The following is a 9,042-nucleotide window of genomic DNA, read 5'->3' as shown; positions in this document are numbered from 1 at the left end:
GAGTGAAAAGGGATCTATGCCATTTGAGAATATAGTTTGTCTGAAGAAGTTCTCAAGTAATAAAGTTGCTTAAGTCAAGTCTTGTGAATAGTAGAAGCTCGCGATTAGTGTGTCTAAGGTCGGAGCGGTTCTCTTCAAGTTGGCTGAGCAGGTTCTTCCGTTCGTTTGTCAAACGAAAGGGGTTCTCGTTTCTTAATCTTTACTTCATATCTTGTAATATGTACAAACATTATTTTAGTGAAAAAAAAGGTTAATCATTATTCATAGTGATTAACGACTGGACGTAGAATCTTTTGGCTCGAACCAGGATAAAATTTATGTGTTGATTTTCTTGAACTCTACACTCTCTAAACTCTTAGCACATTAATTGTTTGATAAAAGTTCTCTAAGAAAATCATTTTTTTTGAAACCGACTATTTAAACTTGATTTATTGACCGCTACACGCTTTCCGCTATTTTATTCCACTGCGCGACTCTATAACGGTACCGATTGTTCCGACAATTGGTATCGGAGCTTGCTTTGATAGTTTTTCAAATTTTTCGAAAATGAGCGGTCATAACCAAGTTTATGCTGAGGGTGCTTCTATTGAAAGACTCCTTTGTTTACGGGGGAAAATTATGCGTTTTGGGAAATAAGAATGCAAATATTTTTAGAGTCAATTGACAGGGGTATTTGGGAAGTTGTTTTGAATGGTCCTTTTATTCCTACTATAAATTTGAATGGTGTAGTAGAGGAAGAAAAACCATATTTTCAATGGACTGCTGAAGAAAATAAACGAGCCCAATTTGACATAAAAGCTTGCAATATAATATCCTCTACTTTGGTATTAGATGAATTTTGCAGGATTTCAGTGTGCAAAACGGCTCAGGAAATGTGGAAAGTTCTTCGAGTAACCCATGAAGGAACCGAGGATGTGAAGCGTGCTAGGAAAAACACCCTGATACAGGAGTATGAGATGTTCAGGATGCAATAGGGTGAAACCATCGCTGATGTGCAAAAACGCTTCACACATATCGTCAACCATCTTTTTGGTTTAAGTAAGAAATTTGACACTGACGAATTAAATGTTAAAATTCTGAAATCTTTGAACAGGGCGTGGCAGCCAAAGGTTACTGCGATAACTGAGTCTCAGGACTTGACGTCCATGTCTGTGGCTGTGCTTTTTGGAAAGTTGAGAGAGCACGAGCTCGAGTTGAATAGACTGAGTGCTGAGGAAGTCCAAGGAAAGAAGAAAATGTTGGCCTTCAAAATTGCAAATTCAAAAGACAAGTGTTCTGAAAAGGATGAGGAATCAGAAGATGAACACTCAAATGACGAAGATATGATTCACATGTTTAGAAAATTCAACAAGTTCATGAAATCTAAAGGCAAGGAACAAATTAGAAAGGACCGAAAGAAGAAACAAAGATCTTCTTCAAATTGCAGGTGTTATGGTTGTGAAGAAAAAGGGCATGTTAATGCGGATTGTCCAAACATCAAAAAGGATGAAGAAAAGAAGTTTCTCAAGAAGAAAAGAGCTTACATTGCTTGGGAGGATAATGCATCAAGCACTTCTAGTTCAAAGGTCTCCAATGAAGAAGCCAACTTATGCTTGACGGTTAATATTGATGACACTGCAAGCCAAGTAAGTTGCTCTAGCCTTGACACTAGTGAATTTGATGTACAAAAAACTTTTCTTGAATTGCTCGATGAATATGAGAAATTGAATACTGCTCATAAAAATTTGAAAAAGGAATTTAACGAATTACAAATTAAATATGAGAAGACATTAGATGAGGAAGTAAGTTTGAGAAATAAAATTTGCAACTTGGAAATGAAAGAGTCTTCAAATGTTGAACATCCTGTTGAATGTCTTTCTTGTAAGAGTCATATGCTTAATATTGATATTCTTGAAAATCTTCTTGAAGTTGCAACTGGAAATAATAATGTTGAAATACCTATAACTGTTAGAAAGGTTTATAAAAACAAAAGTGTTCTTAAAAGTAAGAACCAAATTAAAAGAACCCGTAGGGTATGGGTTGAAAAAGGAACTGTGTGTTATAGAAACCCAAATGATGTCACAAGTTTTTACTGTATGAAAAAGGGGCACACTTCTAAAAAATGTAGAATTAAACATTTTGATGTTCCAAATGGAAAATATGTTTGGATTCTTGTTATAAAGTAATTTGTCTCTAACCTCAAAGGACCCAAATGAGATTATGGGAACCAAAACTCTATTGTTTTGTTTTGCAGGTTAATTTTTCAAAAGGAAAAGAAGGCTTTATGGTATCCTTAATTTTTAAGAGCTTTGAAAATAATTTATGAATGCTAGATGTGTCTTAGGTTGAAAATTTGGCCTAAAGTTTCATTTTTCAGAAATTAACGTAAATAATCCATTACCAAGGGATGATAATCGATCATCAAGGTCATTTTCACTCTAACGTAAAAATTTGGCTCGCAAATAATCGATTATTTAAAATGATAATCAATTATCTTAAGTTAAAACGTAAAAATTTTTTCTTTTTTTTGGAATCTATTCTTAGTTTTAAGGGGAATATCACTTTTAGGGGTAGCATAAAGATTAGATGTTTGTCTGATTATGATAGAAAAAGGGGGAAATCTATTTTTGATTAACATCTTATGTCTTGTGATAACTGGTACCTATTTAAGGGGGAGATATATAAGTTTGTTTGATATCTTGTAATTTATCTCTGCTTTACTTCAATTACTCTTTTTTTTTTCCTTATAATATTTGAATGACATTTGGTACTCAACAATTTTATAATAAATGAATTGCATAAATTCTTTTGTTGAGGGGAAGGAACATTTGAGGGGGAGTATTTATTTTTACTTTTTGCTTATGATCAAAAAGGGGGAGAAAAATTCCAATTAGTACAATTATTACTAACATGTTTATATGTTTGTAAGTCTAAAATCTATGCCCGAAATTAGAAATGCTTTTAATCAAGAGATTTTTTATCATCACAAAAAATGGGAAGATTGTTACCAGTGAGGAGCATTGGTGTCTTGAAGATATTATGGTTTTGATGATGCTACAAGATGAAGAACTTGAAGATTTTTGTTGTACTTATTTTAAAAGCATTTTGTAGAATTAATTGTATAAGAATTACTTTGTTGATGTAAGAACACTTAGAAGTTTTTTTGTTTAGAGAGCCTTTGCGCAGATAATCGATTATTGGGTGAGATAATCGATTATCGTGAGCCTGTTTGGAAAAGAGTTGCTCGCGCAAATAATCGATTATTGCTCAAGATAATTGATTATTCCAGTCTGAGTCAGTATTGCCTAAGTCGTGCAAATAATCGATTATTCCCCAGGATAATCGATTATCACCTTTTTTAAAACCCCATAATGGATGTCAACACCCAAAAGGAGGAAACGAAAATCAAAACAAAAAAATCCATTCACTCCCAATTCCTCATCATCAACTCATCTTTCATTTGTTCAGCACCTGAAAAACGGAGAACAAGTAACTCACTCGGTTCCTAACCTCAGCCATGTTTCCCATCACATAAATTCATCCCAGCACCCAAAACAGAAAATAGATATCAGAGGGGTATAGAAACAAATTTCCGACAGCAAGCTCTAATTTCAAACGAAGGAGGGCGACTGTAGGAGTTGGGTTGATGTCAGTGTCGTGCAAAAGAGGTCGAGGGTGACTCCACTATTTTCGCTTAGTCACCACTATCAGTGGAGAAAATGCCAGTGGCTGGTTTCGGTGGAAGCAGTGGCCGGCGATGAATGAGAGCGCTTTTCTGTCACGCGCGAAGATAAGAAGAAGAAGTCGAACCTGGTGTTGTGGCCGGCGATGGCCCTAGCTTGGTGGCATCGGTCGCGGCTCGCGATGGTCGCCTCCCTCAGGTGGCGAAGACGCGGCGCGGAGAGAGGAGAAAATCTCTTGCGAAGAGAAGAGAAGGAGAGGGGAAAGCTTGGCGCGACTCGTGGCTTCTGGTCGGGTGGAGGTTTGGACGTGCAGCTGGCGGCGACCGGTGATGCTAGTGGGAATCCTGGCCGGATCGAGGCGCGACGGAGGTGAAACCCCTCCCTGGGTGGTCGGATCGAGGCGCGGCGGAGGTGAAACCCCTCCCTGGGTGGACGGATCGAGGCGCGACATATGACGCGATGGTGGCTGGTCCGGAGTGGTGTCGCCGGCGATGCCGATCTGGCGGAGGCGGCAGTGTGCGTGCAGAGGTGAAGCCATTCATCGAAGTTTTGGGCTGGGAGAAGAAAGACTTGTTTCTCGTGTTTGTAGATGGAAGAATGAAGAAGGTGTGAGTAGACCCCTAATGGGTTTCTGAATGAAGACTCTTTGGACCTAGCGTTGGGCATCCTCTCTTCCTGCCACATGCATAATTCCATCCGCACCCCTACTCAGTTTGGGCTTAAGCCCATCCATTTCTGCCAATAAAAAAAAAGGGGGAAGAAAACAAGAATTGGACCTGACAAGTAAATACTCAATGGCACCCCCAAATTTCATCCTTACACCACCCCTGGCAGATCCAAAGTTGGAGAAGAGGGTTTTGGCCCAAACAAAAGAGTCTCATTTTTTTTCCGCACCCTTGGTATTTATCTCTGTACCGCCATTCTTGTTGGGCTTTTCTCTTGCTTTATTTTTTATGCTTTTGTTCCTTTATTTGATTATTTGGTCTTTATTGTATGTAAAACCCCCTTGTATGATAATCCCACACCCCTTTGTTTTATATCAATTGGACTTATTTGTTTGGTGTTTTTTGCATAAAAATTATAAAAATAAAATAATAAAAAAATGAAAATGAAAAAAGATAAAATTTTAAAATTATAAATATTTTATATAAAAAATAATAATAAATACAAAATATATTTTAAAGGTTTAGGCACATGTGTGATCGCACGCATCGTCCTTGTGCTAAAACCTTTTCTTCTCCTTTACTCAAATAAAATACAAAAATATATTTTAAAGGTCAAGCACATGTGTGATCGCTCGCATCGTCCTTATGCTAGAAACCTTTTCTCTTTCTTTTAGAAAAATACAAAAATACATTTTAAAGGTCAAGCACATGTGTGATCGCTCGCATCGTCCTTGTGCTAGAAACCTTTTTTCTTTCTTTTATAAAAATACAAAAATACATTTTAAAGGTCAAGCACATGTGTGATCGCTCGAATCGTCCTTGTGCTAGAAACCTTTTCTCTTTCTTTTATAAAAATACAAAAATATATTTTAAAGGTCAAGCACATGTGTGATCGCTCGCATCGTCCTTGTGCTAAAAAACCTTTTATCTTTCTTTTATAAAAAAATACAAAAATATATTTCTAAGGTTTAGGCACATGTGTGATTGTTCGCATCGTCCTTGTGCCAAAAATCTTTTCTCCTTCTCACATAAAAATACCAAAATATAAAACATTCACATCTTCAAACAACAATCAACCTTTCACCCAGAACTACGTGATCCTTGATTCTCCATCAAAAGTGGAGATACGTAGGAGCAAGGTTAGCCCTTGTCAGGTTCACTTCCTAAAAATCCAAAATCATTTCAAAACAAAATTTCAAACAATTTCCAAACAAACTTCTCAAACAGTTTCAAAAGAACTACGTAACCCTGATTTCTCATTTTGAATGAGAATACGTAGGAGCAAGGTCAATCCTTGTCGGGCCCAAAAAACTAAAAAATATATTTTGTTTATTTAGAATTTTATTTTAGGGGATAGTTAAACATTTTGAAAATCACATCATATTCGTGCATTTAGTTAAAGGTACTGCCTTAGGGCAGGCGTTGTAGGGTGCTAACACCTTCCCTACGCGTAACCGACTCCCGAACCCAGAATCTGGTTTTCGCGGACCGTGTCTTATCATTTTATGGTTTTTCCGTAGTTTTCTAGAATAAACTATGGTGGCGACTCCAATCTCTTTTTCTAAAACCCGTTTCCTTTTTTTGGATCGTCGTCCCGTCGCGATTCCGGTTGCGACAATGGACACAAATAATCTATTATCACTTATGATAATCGATTATCACTAGCAGTTGGGAGTTGTCTTTTTAGTTTTTGGCCCTGCATGAACCTAGGCTTATAAATAGAGGTCTTCACAACTCTTAAAAAAACTTTTCATTTTGAGAGTATTAGAGCTTTTTGCCTAAGCGAAGCTCTCTGAGAGTGAAAAGGGATCTATGCCATTTGAGAATACAGTTTGTCTGAAGAAGTTCTCAAGTGATAGAGTTGCTTAAGTTAAGTCTTGTGAATAGGAGAAGCTCGCACTAAGTGTGTCTAAGGTGGGAGCGGTTCTCTTCAAGTTGGTTGAGCAGGTTCTTCCGTTCGTTTGTCGAACGAAAGGTGTTGTCGTTTCTTAATCTTTACTTCATATCTTGTAATCTGTACAAACATTATTTTAGTGAAAAAAAAAGTTAATCATTATTCATAGTGATTAACGACTGGACGTAGAATCTTTTGATTCGAATCAGGATAAAATTTCTGTGTTGATTTTCTTGAACTCTACACTCTCTAAACTCTTAGCACATCAACTGTTTGATAAAATTTCTCTAAGAAAATCATTTTTTTGAAACCGACTATTTTAACTTGATTTATTGACCGCTACTCGCTTTCCGCTATTTTATTCCGCTACGTGACTCTATAACGGTACCGATTGTTCCGACACAAAAGACCCTATGGTGACTACTAGGAACATGGTAACTGAAGAATGTAAGAGTCATCCCAACCAAATGGAGATGATGAGAACTTTGCAACAACAAATGAAGGAGATGCAAATGAGGTATGAAGAAGATCATATGACCCTTAAGGATAAGAATGCGATTAAGCACCATGAGAGAGCTGACATTTTATGCCCCGAGCGTCAACACAACAATAACAGTAGCTTCAGCCTGACCCATCCAGGCTTAGAGAAGACTCATGTCGAACAACCCATTAGGGTAGCACGGGAGCAAGCAAGGAGAACTCGTCAATGCAGATGGTGAAGATAATGAACATGGCAAACTTGTTGCCCTTCACGGTGGCCATGATGGAGTCTCTTATGCCTCCACTCCCCTTGATTTTCGAGAAGTATGATGGGTCGGCTAACCTAGGTGAGCACCTAAGAATGTTCGTCAACCATATGGCCTTCTACACTACTAGCAATCAGGTGTGGTGTAGGACATTCTCCCTTTCGCTAAAGGGAGAGGCGTTGGCGTGGTTCAACTCCCTACCACCCAACTACATAGACAACTTTGTGGCCATACACTCACTCTTTAATGTGCAGTTCACCATGAGCGGGTCATCATCTAACCACTCTTGCCTTTGTCAACCTCAAGCAAGATAAGGAGGAGTTTCTTCGCTCCTTCATGGACCATTTTGGGAAAATCGCTTGGAAAATCTAGAACTTAAGCCATGGGTTTGCTCTTACTCGTGTGATCATGACCTTGAAGCCTGGGATCATGACCTTCATGCTTGGGTCATTCGTTGATAACTTATGCATGAAGTCAACGAAGACAATGGAAGAGTTGAAGGAGAAAGTAGTAGAGTACATTCAGGTAGAAGACATGCGGGACTTCCATGAGGCTTTGGCGAGCAAGAAGAAGGAAGGAAAAAAGCTTAACGGTAGCAACAAAAGGGGGCGAGCCTCAACCAAAGGACATTCCTCATATGACACACTTTCACTAGTACACCTCGCTGAACGCGTCAAGGGCCAATATACTTGAGGAGGCCTTGAGCATTGACCTAATCCCCCCTTAGAGGCTGAAGGTCACACCTCTAGGGGCAGATGCAAACAAGCATTACCTCTAACACAAAAACATGAGACACACCATTAAGGATTGCACTACCCTCCTTGACCATGGGTGACCTGGATCCCAGGACTAACATCGAAGACCAGGTGAAGCCACAAGGCCAAAAATGGTTATATACTCTTATAATTGTTGTTTTCATTTGCTGAACATGTTTTAACTATTCTTATACGCATGTTTAGCATATCATACATGTCATATGTTGCATATTGATCAAAATCATTTTGAAACTCATTATATATGCTTCATTATGAAATAACACCTCTGTGCAGATATTCTAAAACATTTTTCACATATTTTGTTGCTTCATTAGCTAATATCATACACTACAATAGTACTTTGTGCTTTATCTAAATTGCATACAACATCTTAAGTATTAGCAATTGTACATGATATCATTTGCTACATTCATTTGAATTAAGTATAAATACTTTGATATGTTATATACAATTGTTATATTGTTTCAAAGTGATAAACTGAGTTCTGGCACACACATTGTGATAAATCATTTACTGCTCACATTCTAGTATAGTGATACATCTCTTAATGATAGGGGGAGCATCACACTCTTTAATGGTCTGTAAGAATTATATTTGATGTTTCTTTTAGCACTTATTTTCATGTTACTTGTTCTGTCATTTTTTGTTAATGCCCAAAGGGGGAGAAGTAACTGAAAAACATGATTCTTATTGTGCATCATAAAAAAAAAGGGAGATTGTTGATAGAGAGAGTTATATCTAGCTATACCCATCTCACATATATGTTTTTGATGATGAACAAAAGAAATGTTTTATGGTTTCTTGCACAACAAATGACATAACAATTGATTGATCATTATTGTGTTTGTGCTTGAAATGTTTGATAGGTGTATTCATTGTACGTAAATGAATCATAAGTTTAAACGTATTGCATATTGCATTTCTGGTAGAAATAATCGATTAGACATTGTATATAATCTGTTAAATTTCTCTAGATTTCAATACATGCTTAACATGGACAAAATAATTGTGTAGTAATCGATTACATTAGTTGTATAATCGATTAAAACACGTTGTTATGCCAACATGCGTTTGCTGAGTGCATTGATATGTTTGGAATGAAAAGTGTTTTGAAAATTTGCTTAAGTGTTGAACATAATCGATTACTTAAGTTTCCTAATCGGTTAAATTATTTATCTTATGAAAATCATTTTCATTTAAAGCCTTAACTGCCTATAACGGTCATATTAATTGGTTTTTGGCTTGTATGATTTACATAATCAATTGCATGTGCTGTTTAATCTTTTAAATTCTAAACAT

This window comes from Vigna umbellata, chromosome 5 (genome assembly GCF_029865625.1).
Source record: "Vigna umbellata cultivar VRB3 chromosome 5, Vumbellata_1.0, whole genome shotgun sequence".
NCBI lineage: Eukaryota > Viridiplantae > Streptophyta > Magnoliopsida > Fabales > Fabaceae > Vigna > Vigna umbellata.
Note: the sequence above shows the minus strand (reverse complement) of the source record.